At 45.3% G+C, this 15,136-nt stretch overlaps 1 protein-coding gene across 1 annotated transcript in view; it reads right to left on the bottom strand.

Moving 5' to 3' along the window:
* The window catches only part of pabir2 (PABIR family member 2), a 115,599-nt gene that overhangs the window by 75,985 nt on the left and 24,478 nt on the right, over positions 1 to 15,136 (bottom strand). The gene's annotated exons all lie outside the window — the stretch shown is intronic.

Here is a 15,136-nt window from a genome sequence, read left to right on the forward strand (position 1 = left end):
ATCATTGACATGTGAGATTAAATGCTAACCATGACGTTGAGTTGCCGGCATTGGACGGGGTGGGCACAGTAAGAAGTCTCAAAACACCAGGATAAAGTCCAACAGGTTTGTTTGGTAGCACGAGCTTTCACCTGATGAAGGAGCAGTGCTCCGAACGTTTGTGCTACCAAACAAACCTGTTGGACTTTAACCTGTTGTGTAAATGCTAACCGGTTACTTACTGAAACTGTTTCCCAAAGATGGATAATGATAATAAAACAGTAAATAAACACCTCAGACCAAACACATCCAACCAGTACAGAGTTGCATTCAATAAAGACAATGGAGCATTAAACTACACAGCCACAACACGATACAAGTCAAAGTCACAAAATTATAAATGAGCACTGTACCCAGTTTTGGTCATGGAGATGACAAAAGGAAAGGATTCTAATGCTGGAGCAAGAGCAGTGTGAAGGCTGACTCCACATAAGCATGGTCTTTGCAGTCTGGGACTGAGTGGTTGAAAATTTGACATCAGAGAGGAATGAGAGATTAATTTTGGGAGGACAAACTTGAATGCAGATAACAGGGTCAACAGCAGGGTTCTGGGGAATGTGGAGGAATAGATAGCATATCCACAGATCTCTGAAGGTTACCACTCGAGTTGATAGAGCCATGAAGAAGGCTTATAGAGTGTTGGCGTTTATTAACGGGGGTTTGAGTTTAAGAGCCGTGGGGTTATGCTGCAACTATACAGGACCTTGGTGAGACCACATTTGGAATATTGTGTGCAGTCTCACTTCTGTTGTGGGCAAGGTTTTAGAAAAAATTATTAGGGATAGGATTTATAGTTATTTGGAGAGTAATGAATTGATTGGAGATAGTCAGCATGGTTTTGTAGCGGGTAGGTCGTGCCTTACTAACCTTATTGAGTTTTTTGAAAAAGTGACCAAAGAGGTGGATGGGGGTAAGGCAGTGGACGTGGTATATATGGATTTTAGTAAGGCGTTTGATAAGGTTCACCACGGTAGGCTTCTGCAGAAAATGCAGATGTATGGGATTGGGGGTAATCTAGGTACTTGGATCAGGAATTGGCTAGCAGATAGGAGACAGAGGGTGGTGGTTGATGGTAAATATTCGTCATGGAGTTCGGTTACGAGTGGTGTGCCTCAGGGATCTGTTTTGGGGCCACTGCTGTTTGTAATTTTTATTAATGATCTGGATGAGGGTATAGTTGGGTGGATTAGTAAATTTGCTGATGACACCAAAGTTGGAGGTGTGGTAGATTGTGAGGAAGGGTGTCATAGTTTGCAGGAAGACTTGGACAGGTTGCAGAGCTGGGCCGAGAAGTGGCAGATGGAGTTTAATGCGGAGAAGTGTGAGGTAATTCACTTTGGCAGGAATAACAGATGTGTCGAGTATAGGGCTAACGGGAGGACTTTGAATAGTGTGGATGAACAGAGGGATCTAGGTGTATGTGTACATAGATCCCTGAAAGTTGGGAATCAAGTAGATAGGGTGGTTAAGAAGGCATACGGTGTCTTGGCGTTTATTGGTAGGGGGATTGAATTTAGGAGTCGCAGCGTCACATTGCAACTGTACACAACTCTGGTGCGGCCGCACTTGGAGTATTGTGTGCAGTTCTGGTCCCCACATTACAGGAAGGATGTGGAGGCTTTGGAGAGGGTGCAGAGGAGGTTTACCAGGATGTTGCCTGGTATGGAGGGGAGGTCCTATGAGGAGAGACTGAGGGATTTGGGGTTGTTTTCGCTGGAAAGAAGGCGGCTAAGAGGGGATCTTATTGAAACATATAAGATGATTAGAGGTTTAGATAGGGTGCACAGTGATAGCCTTTTTCCTCGGATGGAGAAAGCTAGCACGAGGGGGCATGGCTTTAAATTAAGGGGGGGTAGTTATAGGACGGATGTCAGGGGTAGGTTCTTTACCCAGAGGGTGGTGAGGGATTGGAATGCCCTGCCTGCTGCGGTTGTAAATGCGCCTAGTTTGGGGGCGTTTAAGAGATCCGTGGATAGGTTTATGGACGAAAAGGGATTGGTTTAGGTTAGTGGGTCATTGTTTTTTAACTGGTCGGCGCAACATCGTGGGCCGAAGGGCCTGTTCTGCGCTGTAATGTTCTATGTTCTGGTCACCTCACTGTAGTAAGAATGTGGGAGCACTGGAGAGAGTGCAGAGGAGATTTACCAGGATGCTGCCTGGTTTGGAGGGTAGGTCTTATGAGAAAAGGTTGAGGGAGCTGGGGCTTTTCTCTTTAGAGCAGAGGAGGATGAGCAGCGACTTAACAGAGGTTTATGAGATGATGAGGAGGATAGATAGTCTCCGCATGTCCACTCTATTTCCTTGGGTGGATGTAGCTGTTACTAGGGGGCATAACTATAAGGTTCGTGGTGGGAGATATAGGAGGGATGTCCGAGGAAGATTCTTTGTTCAGAGAATGGTTGGGGTGTGGGATGCACTGCCTGCTGTGACAGTGGAGTCAGACACTTTAGGAACTTTCAAGTGGTTATTGGATAGGCACATGGAGCACACCAGAATGACAGGGAGCAGGACAGCTTGATCTTGGGTTCGGACATAGCTCAGCACAACATCGAGGGCTGAAGGGCCTGTACTGTGCTGCACTGTTCTATGTTCTATAAGAGATAGAAAAGGTATAGAAAGTCACCTCCAATTAAATTAAAAGTGTAAGACGAGAGGCCATGTTCAAATTATTAATAGGCAGTTCTTCCTCATTCAAAGACAATGTTTGGAACAGACTTCTTCAAAAAGTTAAAGGCAAGTGAATAGGAATAAGGAACCTTGGTTCTCGAGGGATATTGGAACTCTGATAAAGAAGAAGAGAAAGATGTATGACATTTATTGGCAATAGGGAGCAAATAAGATGCTTGAGGAGTATAAAAAGTACAAGAAACTACTTAAGAAAGAAATCAGGAGGGCTAAAAGACATGAGGTTGCTTTGGCATTCAAGGTGAAGGATAATCCTAAAAGCTTCTCCAGGTATATTAACAGCAAAAGGATAGTAAGGGACAAAATTGGTCCTCTTGAAGATCAGAGTGGTCAGCTATGTATGGAACCAAAAGAAATGGGGGAGATATTAAATGGGTTTTTTATATCCATATTTACTAAGGAAACTGGCATGGAGTCTATGAAATAAGGCAAACAAGCAGGGAGGTCATGGAACCTATACAGATTAAAGAGGAGGAGGTGCTGGCTGTCATGAAGCAAATTCCCAGGACCGGACAAGGTATTCCCTCGGGCCTTGAAGGAGACTAGTGTTGAAGTTGCAGGGGCTCTGGCAGATATATTTAAAATGTCGGTATCCACAGGTGAGGTGGCAGATGATTGGAGGACAGCTCATGTTGTTCCGTTGTTTAAAAAAGACTCAAAAAGTAATCCAGGAAATTATAGGCTGGTAAGTTTGATGTCAGTAGTAGGTAAATTATTGGAAAGAGTACTAAGAGATAGGATCTACAAATATTTGGATGGACAGGCACTTATTAGGGAGAGTCAACATGGCTTTGTGCGTGGTAGGTCATGTTTGACCAATCTATTAGAGTTTTTCAAGGAGGTTACCAGGAAAGTGGATGAAGAGAAGGCGGTGGATGTTGTCTACATGGATTTCAGCAAAGCCTTTGAGAAGGTCCCGCATGGGAGGTTAGTTAGGAAGGTTCAGTCGCTAAGTATACATGGGGAGGTAGTAAATTGGATTAGACACTGGCTCAATGGAAGAAGCCAGAGAGTGGTTGTACAGAATTGCTTCTCTGAGTGGAGGCCAGTGACTAGCGGTGTGCCACAGGGATCAGTGCTGGGTCCATTGTTGTTTGTCATCTATATCAATGATCTGGATGATAATGTGGTAAATTGGATCAGCAAATTTGCGGATGATACAAAGATTGGAGGTGTAGTGGACAGTGAGGAAGGTGTTCAAAGCTTGCAGAGGAATTTGGACCAGCTAGAAAAATGGGCTGAAAAATGGCAGATGGAGTTTAATGCAGACAATGTGAGGTATTGCACTTTGGAAGAACAAACCAAGGTCAAACATACAAGTTAAATGGTAGGACTCTGAAGAATGCAGCAGAACAGAGGGATCTGGGAATACAGAAACATAATTCCCTAAAAGTGGCGTCACAGGTAGATAGGATCGTAAAGAGTGCTTTTGGAACATTGGCCTTTATAAATCAAAGTGTTGAGTATGAGAGTTGGAATGTTATGGTGAGGTTGTATAATGATGTGGATGTGCTGACGTTGGACTGGGGTTGAGGTTGTATAAGGCATTGGTGAGGCTGAATTTAGAATATTGCGTGCAGTTTTGGTCACCTAGTTACAGGAAGGATATTAATAAGGTTGAAAGAGTGCAGGGAAGGTTTACAAGGATGTTGCCGGAACTTGAGAAACTGAGTTAGAGAGAAAGGTTGAATAGATTAGGACTTTATTCCCTGGAGCGTAGAAGAATGAGGGGAGATTTGATAGTGGTGAATAAAATTATGAGGGTATAGATAGAGTGAATGCAAGCAGGCTTTTTCCACTGAGGCTAGGGGAGGAAAGAACCAGAGGGCACGGGTTAAGGGTGAAGGGGAAAAGTTTAAAGGAATATTAGGGGGGGCTTCTTCACACAGAGAGTGGTGGGAGTGTGGAATGAGCTGCCATATGAAGTGGTAAATGTGGGCTCACTTTTAACATTTAAGAAAAACTTGGATGGGTACATGGATGAGAGGAGTGTGAAGGGATACAGTCCAGGTGCAGGTCAGTGGGACTAGGAAGAAAAATGGTTTGGCACAGCCAAGAAGGGCCAAAAGGCCTGTTTCTGTGCTGTAATGTTCTATGGTTCCATAAAGTGAAGCCTAAAATTCTGGATTCACTCCAGAGCCAAATGAATGGTGCAAAAAGGACACAAATAGGAATACAAATAAAAATACAAATACAAAGAAATAGGAACATGAGATCATTCAGCCTCTCGAGCTTGATCTGCTATTCAATTTGATTTGCAGCAAGTAACATTCACACCATGTAAGTACCAGACAATGAACATCTCCAGCAAAAAGTCTGACAACACCAGGTTTTAGTCCAACCTATTTATTTGATAATATACTCGCAAGCTTTCGGGTTAGCCCCTTCATCAGGTGAATGGAGAGTTCTGGCCTCAGACAGAGCATATAAAGCATATGCTCTGTCTGAGGCCAGAACTCTCCATTCACCTGACGAAGGGGCTAACCCGAAAGCTTGCGAGTATATTATCAAATAAATACGTTGGACTAAAACCTGGTGTTGTCAGACTTTTTACTGTGTTTACGCCAGTCCAACGCCGGCATACCCACATCATCTCCAGCAAGACAGAATATAACCCCATGCAGTCAGAAACAGGAGAATTCGTAATGGGGAATAAAGAAATGGCTAAGGAATTAAATTTCTACTTTGCTTCAGTCATCACAAAGGAAGATATGAATAACGTGTCAGAAGAAATGCTGAGAGAAACAAGTTTTAGTGAGGAGCTGAAGGAAATCAGCATTAGTAGAGAAATAGAACATAGAACAGTACAGCACAGTACAGGCCCTTCGGCCCTCGATATTGTGCCGAGTTACGTCCAGTCCCAAGATCAAGCTATCCCCTTCCTATAAGTCTGGAGTGCTCCATGTGCCTATCCAATAACCGCTTGAAAGTTCCTAAAGTGTCTAACTCCACAATCACAGCAGGCAGTCTTTTCCACATCCCAACGCTCTCTGAGTAAAGAATCTACCTCAGACATCCCTCCTATATCTCCCACCATGAACCTTATAGTTATGCCCTCTAGTAACAGCTACATCCACCCGAGGAAATAGTCTCTGCACGTCCACTCCATCAATCCCTCTCATCTTCTTATAAACCTCTATTAAGTCGCCTCTCATCCTCCGCTGCTCCAAAGAGAAAAGCCCCAGCTCCCTCAACCTTTCCGCATAAGATCTACCCTCCAAACCAGGCAGCATCCTGGTAAATCTCCTCTGCATTCTCTCCAATGCTTCCACACCCTTCGTATAGTGAGGTGACCAGAACTGAGCACAATATTCCAAATGTGGTCTCACCAAGGTCCTGTATAGTTGCAGCATAACCCCACAGCTCTTAAACTCAAACCCCCTGTTAATAAACGCTAACACACTATAAGCCTTCTTCATGGCTCTGTCCACTTGAGTGGCACCCTTCAGAGATTTGTGGATATGAACCCCAAGATCTCTCTGTTCCTCCACGTTCCTTAGAACCCTGCTGTTGGCCCTGTAATCTGCATTCAAGTTTGTCCTACCAAAATGAATCACCTCGCACTTATCAGGGTTAAACTCCATCTGCCACTTTTCTGCCCAGCTCTGCATCCTATCAATATCTCAAATGGTTTTAGGAAAATTGATGAGATTGTAGGTGGATATATCTCCAGGTCCTGATCATCTTCATCCCAGAGTACTTAAGTAAGTGGCCCTGGAAATGGTAGATCCATTGGTGGTTATTTTTCAAAATTCCTTGAACTCTAGAATAGTTCCTACAGATTGCAGAGTAGCTAATGTAAGCCTGCAGTTCAAAAAGGGAGGTAGAAAGAAAACAGCGAATTATAGACAGTGAGCCTATCGTCAGTACTGGGAAAACTGCTAGAGTCCATTATCAAGGATTTCACATCTCAGCATTTGGAAGGCAGTGGTATAATCAGACAAAGTCAGCATGGATTTACAACAGGGAAATCATGCTTGATGAATCTATTGGACTGTTTTGAGGATGTGACGGAGGAGAACCAGTGGATGTGGCTTATTTAGACTTTCATAAGTCTTTCAACAAGGTCTCACATAACAGACTATAAAGTTAAACTCACATGGGATTGTAGGTAATGTCTTGAAATGGATAGAAAGTTGGTTAGCAAATAGGAAGCAAAGAGTTGGCATAAATATAGCTTGTTCAGATTGGCAGTCAGTGATGACTGGGGTTCTTCGACAAAGGCTCATCTGGACTTGAAACATCAGCTCTTCTTTCTCCTTATAAATGTTGCCAGAACTGCTGAGATTTTCCAGCATTTTTCCTTTTGGTGGTTGTAGAGGGTTGTTTTTCAAATTGGAGGCCTGTGACCATCAATGTGCCTCAGGGATCGGTGCTGGTCCACTGTTATTTATCATTTATATTAACGATTTGGACGAGAATTTAGGAGACACGGTTAGTAAGTTTGCAGATGACACCAAGATTGGTGGCATAGTGGACAGTGAAGAAGGTTATCTCGGACTGCAATGAGATCTTGATCAATTGGGCCAGTGGGCTGATAAATGGCAGAGAGAGTTTAATTTAGATAAACGCGAGGTGATGCATTTTGGTAAACTGAACCAGGGCAAGACTCACTCAGTTCATGGTAGAGCATTGGGGAGAGTTATAAAACAAAGAGCTCTTGGAATACAGGTTCATAGCTCCTTGCAAGTGGTGTCACAGGTGGACAGAGTGATCTTATAGACCTCTGTAAGATCGCTCCTCAACTAGATAGTCAATATCTTTTCCCAGAGGTAGGGGAGTCTAAAACTAGAGGGCATAGGTTTAAGGTGAGAGGAAAGAGATACAAAAGGGTCCAGAGGAACAATTTTTTCACACACAGGATGTTGAATGTCTGGAACAAGCTGCCAGAGGTAGTAGGAGGAGCAGGTACAATTTTGTCTTTTAAAAAGCAACTAGATAGTTACATGGGTAAGATGGTTATAGAGAGATACAGGCCAAATGCAGGCAATTGGGACAGCTTAGGGGTTTAAAAAAAAGAGGCAGCATGGACAAGTTGGGCCGAAGGACCTCTTACCCGTGCTGTACAACTCTATGACTGTAAGACCCTCATTTGCTTCCCTGCTACTGAGAATCCCACCCCTCCGCCCTGCCAATCAAGGTTAAACCTCCTTATTTGTCCTGCAAAGTGCATCATCTCATACTTATCTGGATTGAATTCCATTTACCACTGATCAGCCCATGGGTTAGGAAGTCTAGGATCCAATTCAGAGGGAGGGGCCAAGTCCTAGGCCACGGAGTTTGAAGATGAGTTTGGTAGAAATAATTGTGTTGAAGGCTGAGCTGTGGTCAATAAATAGGAATAAAGACAAGATACTGCAGATGCTGGAATCTGAAACAAAAACAGAAAAATCTGGATAACCTTAGTAAGTCTGACGGCATCCTTGGAGACAGTTCTTTTGACAGAGGGTCTCCGCTCTGATGAAGGGTCACCCAGACTCGAAACGTCATCTCTATTCTCTCTCCACAGATGCTGATAGACCTGCTGAGGTTTTCCAGCATTTTTGTTTCTGTGTCAATAAATAGGAGTCTGACATAGTGTCTGTCATTCAGATCTTCCAGGGTTGAGAGCAGGGCCAGGGAGATGGCATCTGCTGTGAACCTGTTGTGGCGAAAGGTGAATTGTAGTGATCCAGGCAATCTGAGAGGCCAGAATTGATTCATGCCATGATGAACCTTTCAAAGCATTTCATAATGACGGATGTCAGAGCCACTGGGGGATAGTCATTAAGGCACCCTGCCTGGCTTTTCTTTGGTACAGAGATGATGGCCATGTTCTTGAAGTAGGGACTTCAGATCGGTGTAAGGAGGGATAAAAGATGTCCATGAATACCCCCACCAGTTGATTTGCATAGGATCTGAGTGCTCGTCCGGGTCATGAGAAGACCTTGGCTGTAAGATTAAGGAAAACCCTCAGGCGTTCTACAAATATGTGAAGAGTAAAAGGATGAGATACGAAGGAATAGGACCTATAAAATGTGACATGGGAAAGTTTGTATAGAACCGGTAGAAATAGCAGAGGTGCTCAAAGAATACTTTACCTCGGTATTCACGGTGGAAAAAGATCTTGGTGGTTGTTCTGCAGGCTTGCGGCCAACTTAAAAGCTTGAGTATGTGGACATTAAGAAAGAAGATGTGTTGGAGCTTTTGAATAGCATCAAGACAGATAAGTCGCTGGGACCGGACGGGATGTACCCCAGGTTACTGTGGGAGGTGAGGGAGGAGATTGCAGAGCCCCTGGCAATGATCTTTGTGTCATCAATGGAGACTGGAGAGGTTCCGGAGGATTGTGGATGTGGTTCCTTTATTCAAGAAAGGGAATAGAGATAGCCCAGGAAATTATTGACTGGTGAGTCTAACCTCAGTGGTTGGTAAGTTGATGGAAAAGATCCTGAGAGACAGGATTTATGAACATTTAGAGAAGTATAGCATGATCAAAAGTAGTCAGCACGGCTTTGTTAAAGGCAGATCGTGTCTTACAAGCCTGGTTGAGTTTTTTGAAAATGTGACTAAACACTTTGATGAAGAAATAGCGGTGGATGTAGTTTATATGGGCTTCAGCAAGGCATTCAATACGGTCCCCCATGCAAGGCTTACTGAGAAAGTGAGGGGGCATGGGATCCAAGAGGACGTTGCCTTGTGGATCCTGAACTGGCTTGCCCGCAGAAGGTAGAGAGTGGTTGTAGATGGGTCTTTTTCTGCATGGAGGTCGGTCACCAGTGGAGTGCCCCAGGGATCTGTTCTGGGTCCCTTGCTGTTTGTGATTTTTATAAATGACCTGGATGAGGAAGTGGAGGGATGGGTTAGAAGATCATAGATCATAGAACCCTACAGTGCAGAGAGAGGCCCTTTGGCGCATTGAGTCTGCACCGAACACAATCCCACCAGGCCCTACCCCCATACCTCTCACAGTTGCTAAGTTTGCTGATGACACGAAGGTCATAAGAACATAAGAAATAGGAGCAGGAGTAGGCCATCTGGCCCTTCGAGCCTGCCCCGCCATTCAATAAGATCATGGCTGATCTGTCGTGGCTCAGTTCCACATTCCCGCCCTCTCCCCATAACCCTTAATCCCCTCTCTTATCAAAAACCCATCAACCCTCTTCTTAAAAATATTTAGCGAGGTAGCCTCCACCACTTCAACAGGTCAGAGGTGTCGTGGATAGTTTGGAGGGATGTCAGAAGTTGCAGCGTGATATAGATAGGATGCAAGACTGGGCGGAGAAGTGGCAGATGGACTTCAACGCAGATAAGTGTGTGGTGGTACATTTTGGCAGGTCACATGGGATGAAGGAATATAATATTAAGGGTAAGACTCTTAGCAGTGTGGAAGATCAGAAGGAACTTGGGGTCGGGGTTCATAGGACTCTCAATTCAGCCTCGCAGGTAGAGGATGTGGTTAAGAAGGCATATGGTGTACCGGCCTTCATCAATTGAGGAATTGAGTTTAGGAGTCGGGAGATAATGCTGCAGCTGTATAAGACCCTGGTCAGACCCCACTTGGAGTACTGTGCTCAGTTCTGGTCGTTCATTCTTCAGGAAGGATGTGGGAGCCATTGAAAGGGTGCAGAGGAGATTTACAAGGATGTTGCCTGGGTTGGGTGGCATGCCTTATGAGGACAGGCTGAGGGAGCTCGGTCTTTTCTTAGAGAGACAAAGGATGAGAGGAGACCTGATAGAGGTGTATAAGATAATGAGGGGTATTAATCAGGTGGATTCTCAGAGGCTTTTCCCCAGGGCTGAAATGACTGCCACAAGAGGACACAGGTTTAAGGTACTAGGGAGTAGGTACAGAGGAGATGTCAGGGGTAAGTTTTTCACTCAGAGGGTGGTAGGTGAGTGGAATCAGCTGTCATCGGTGGTGGAGGAGGCAAATTCGTTAGGGTCTTTTAACAGACTTCTGAATGAGTACATGGGACTTAATAGGATTGAGGGTTTTAGGTAAGCCTAGTAGGTAGGGATATGATCAGCGCAACTTGCGGTAGATAGAGGGGAACCAGTGGATGTGGTGTTTTTAGATTTCCAAAACGCGTTTGATAAGGTGCCTCACAAAAGGTTGCTGCAGAAGGTTAGGGTGCATGGAGTTGGGGGTAAGATGTTAGCGTGGATAGAGGATTGGCTGTCTAATAGGAAGCAGAGAGTTGGAATAAGAACATAAGAACTAGGAGCAGGAGTAGGCCATTTGGCCCTTCAAGCCTGCCCCGCCATTCAATAAGATCATGGCTGATCTGTCGTGGCTCAGTTCCACATTCCCGCCCTCTCCCCATAACCCTTAATCCCCTCGCTTATCAAAAACCCATCAACCCGTGTCTTAAAAATATTTAGCGAGGCAGCCTCCACCACTTCAACGGGCAGAGAATTCCAGAGATTCACCACCCTTTGAGTGAAGAAGTTCCTCCTTAACTCAGTTCTAAACCACCCCCGCTTTATCTTGAGGCTGTGCCCCCTAGTCCTACTGTCCTTTCTGAGCAGGAAGAGTCTCTCCACCTCTATCCTATCCATCCCATTCATCATCTTATATGTCTCAATGAGATCTCCCCTCATTCTTCTAAACTCTAACGAGTACAAGCCTAGTTTATTCAGCCTCTCCTCATAGCTCAACCCCCTCAACTCCGGTATCAGCCTAGTAAACCTCCTCTGCACTCCCTCCAAGGCCAAAATATCCTTGCGTAAGTGCGGCGACCAAAACTGCACTCAGTACTCCAGCTGCGGCCTCACCAATGCCCTATACAGCTGCAGCAAGACCTCCCTACTTTTATATTCAATCCCCCTCGCTATGAAGGCCAGCATCCCATCAGCCTTCCTGACCACCTGCTGCACCTGCAGGCTGGGTTTTTGTGACTCATGCACAAGGACGCCAAGGTCCCTCCGCACCGTCACCTGCTGCAGTTTTTCGCCACGTAAGTAATAGTCCTTCCTACCATTATTCCTACCAAAGTGGACCACCTCGCACTTGCCAACATTAAATTCCATTTGCCAGTTCCTGGTCCATTCGCCCAGCCTATCTAGATCCTTCTGCAGACTCTCCACACCCTCCGCGCAATTTGCCGTTCCACCAATCTTGGTGTCATCAGCAAATTTCGACACCATACACTCGGTTCCCTCCTCCAGATCATCTATATAAATGGTAAATAGCTGAGGCCCCAGCACCGACCCCTGAGGCACTCCACTAGTCACCAACCGCCAATCCGAATAGCACCCATTAACCCCCACTCTCTGCCTCCTATTTGACAACCAGTCCTCTATCCACGCTAACACCCTACCCCCAACTCCATGCCCCCTTACCTTCTGCAATAACCTCTTGTGAGGTACCTTGTCAAACGCCTTCTGAAAATCAAGAAAGACCACGTCCACCGACTCTCCTCTATCCACCTCCCTGGACACATCCTCATAGAACTCCAATAAATTCATCAGACACGACTTCCCCTTAACGAAACCGTGCTGCGTCTGCTCTATCAAGCAATTCCCCTCAAGATGCCTCGCTATTTCCTCCTTGATGACGGATTCTAACATTTTACCTACAACAGACGTTAAACTAACCTCAATGGGTGTTATTCTGGTTGGCAGTTGGTGACTAGTGGAGTGCCGCAGGGATCGGTGCTGGGGCCTCAACTGTTTACCATTTACACAGATGATCTGGAGGAGGGGGCTGAGTGTAGGGTGACAAAATTTGCTGACGACACGAAGATGAGTGGAAAAGCAAATTGCGTGGAGGGTGTGGAAAGTCTGCAGAGAGATCTGGATAGGCTGAGCGAGTAGGCGAGGACCTGGCTGAGTATAATGTTAGCAAGTGTGAAGTTATCCACTTTGGCAGAAATAATAGTAGGAGGGATTATTATTTAAAAGGCGAAAAGCTGCAGCATGCTACGGTGCAGAGGGACCTGGGGGTCCTTGTGCACGAATCACAAAAACCTAGTCTGCAGGTGCAGCAGGTGATCAAGAAGGCGAATGGAATGTTGGCCTTTATAGCGAGGGGGATAGAATATAAAAGTAGGGAGGTCTTGCTGCAACTGTACAGGGTACTGGTGAGGCCACAGCTGGAGTACTGTGTGCAGTTTTGGTCGCCGCACTTGCGGAAGTATATATTGACCTTGGAGGGAGTGCAGAGGAGGTTCACTAGGCTGATACCGGAGATGAGGGGGTTGGACTATGAAGAGAGACTGAATAGACTGGGTCTGTACTCTTTGGAGTTTAGAAGGCTGAGGGGGGGAATCTTATAGAGACACATAAGATAATGAAGGGGACAGATAGGGTAGAGGTAGAGAGATTCTTCCCGCTTTGAAAGTTTAGCAGGACTAGAGGGCACAGCCTCAAGATAAGGGGGGTGCAGTTTAGATCAGAGTTGAGGAGGAACTTCTTCACTCAAAGGGTGGTGAATCTCTGGAATTCTCTGCCCGTTGGAGTGGTGGAGGCTACCTCGCTGAATATATTTAAGTCACGGGTAGGTAGGTTTCTGATAGACAAGGGAATTAAAGGTTATGGGGAAAAAGCGGGAAAGTGGAACTGATCCACTTCAGATCAGCCATGATCTTATTGAATGGCGGGGCAGGCTCGAAGGGCTAGATGGCCTACTCCTGCTCCTATTTCTTATGTTCTTAAGTTCTTAACTTGTGGGCCGAAGGGCCTGTTTGTGGTGTAATTTTTCTATGATTCTACCTGATCTGGGCCAGTCTAAAAAAGCATTTATATAAACTACAAACAGGAAGGGCCTCAACACTGATCCTTGCAGGACCCCCTGGACACAATCCTCCTGTCCAAAAAACGCCCCTCGACCATCAGCATCTTGCTTCTTGCCAAACTTCCTTGGGTCCCATGGGCTCTTACCTTCGCTTTCAGTCTCCCACTTGGGAACTTTTCCAAAGCCTTCTAAGTATTATTGAAATTCCACTCAAATTCCATTCTCAAGTTTGCTGATGCCACCACAATAGTGGGTCAGTTCTTAAAAAATGATGAATCATAGAATCATAGAACTCTACAGTGCAGAAAGAGGCCCTCTGACCCATCGAGTCTGCACCGAACATAATCCCACCCTAGGCCCTACCCCCATATGCCTATGTATTGTACCCACTAATCCTTCTAACCTAATCATCCCAGGACACTAAGGGGCAATTTCTTAGCATGACCAATCAACCTAACCTGCACATCTTCGGACTGTGGGAGGAAATCGGAGTAGCCGGAAGAAACTCACACAGACACAAGGAGAATGTGCAAACTCCACACAGACACGACCCGAGCCGGGAATCGAACCCAGAACCCTGGAGCCGTGAAGCAGCAGTGCTAACCACTGTGCTACCATGCCACCCACCACTGTGCTACCATGCCGCCCATGAGACAGAGCACAGAAAAGAGACAGAGAATCTTGTGAAATAGTGCAATAATCTCTCCTTCAATGTCAGTGAAATGAAGGAGATAGTCATCAACTTCAGGAAGCGTAATGGAGATATGCCCCTGTCTATATTAATGAGAATGAAGTGGAAATGAGTGCTTCAAGTTTCTGGATATCCAAATCACCAACAACCTGTCCTGGTCCCCCATGCTGATACTATAGTTAAGAAAGCCCACCAAAGCCTCTACTTTCCTTAGGAGGCTAAGGAAATTTGGCATGTCCACTGCGACTCTCACCAATTTTGACAGATGCGCCATCGAGAGCGTCCTTTACAGATGTACCACAGCTTGGTATGGCTCCTGTTCTGACCAAGGCCACTACAAGAATCTACAAAAGGTTGTGAATGTAGCTCAGTCCGTCACACAAATCAGCCTCTCATCCATCGACTCTGTCTACACTTTTTGTTGCCTCGGCAAAGCAGCCAGCATAATCAAGCACCATATATGCCCCGGATAGTCTCTCTTCCACCTTCTTCCATCGGGAAAAAAATACAAAAGTCTGAGGTCACGTACCAACCGATTCAAGAACAGCTTCTTCCCTGCTGCCATCGAAACTGTGAGGCACTTTGTTATCTGCCAGTTTCAGAGTGCAGAGCAGGGCAAAGGAACTTCCACACCAATGTTCTCACTTAGATCAGCTCGAATGTGGTACACAACATTCTAATGGTATTTTTTTCTGGCAATATAAATCTGCATTTAAAAACAGTGGTAGCAGGAAGCTTGACAAAAATCACAACCAGCTCAGGCTATTAGTCAAATTGCAAGAATGTAATTTGAATGAAAAGCCAGCATAATTAAGGGCTCTTAAAGGCATCAAATTTGGTTCTAAAGACTGGAGGTGCTTCTTACTTAGATGAAGGCGAGACAGTTTAGTTCCATAGAAGGGATAAAACTTGACAGGACATGAGTCAACTAGCAGAAATGTAACAAGACATCCTTATACACTACAATCCACAAGTACCAACATTCCTTCACTACCAAATCTAAA

The sequence above is a fragment of the Carcharhinus amblyrhynchos genome, chromosome 4 (genome assembly GCF_965287045.1).
Source record: "Carcharhinus amblyrhynchos chromosome 4, sCarAmb.v2.hapA, whole genome shotgun sequence".
Taxonomy (NCBI): domain Eukaryota; kingdom Metazoa; phylum Chordata; class Chondrichthyes; order Carcharhiniformes; family Carcharhinidae; genus Carcharhinus; species Carcharhinus amblyrhynchos.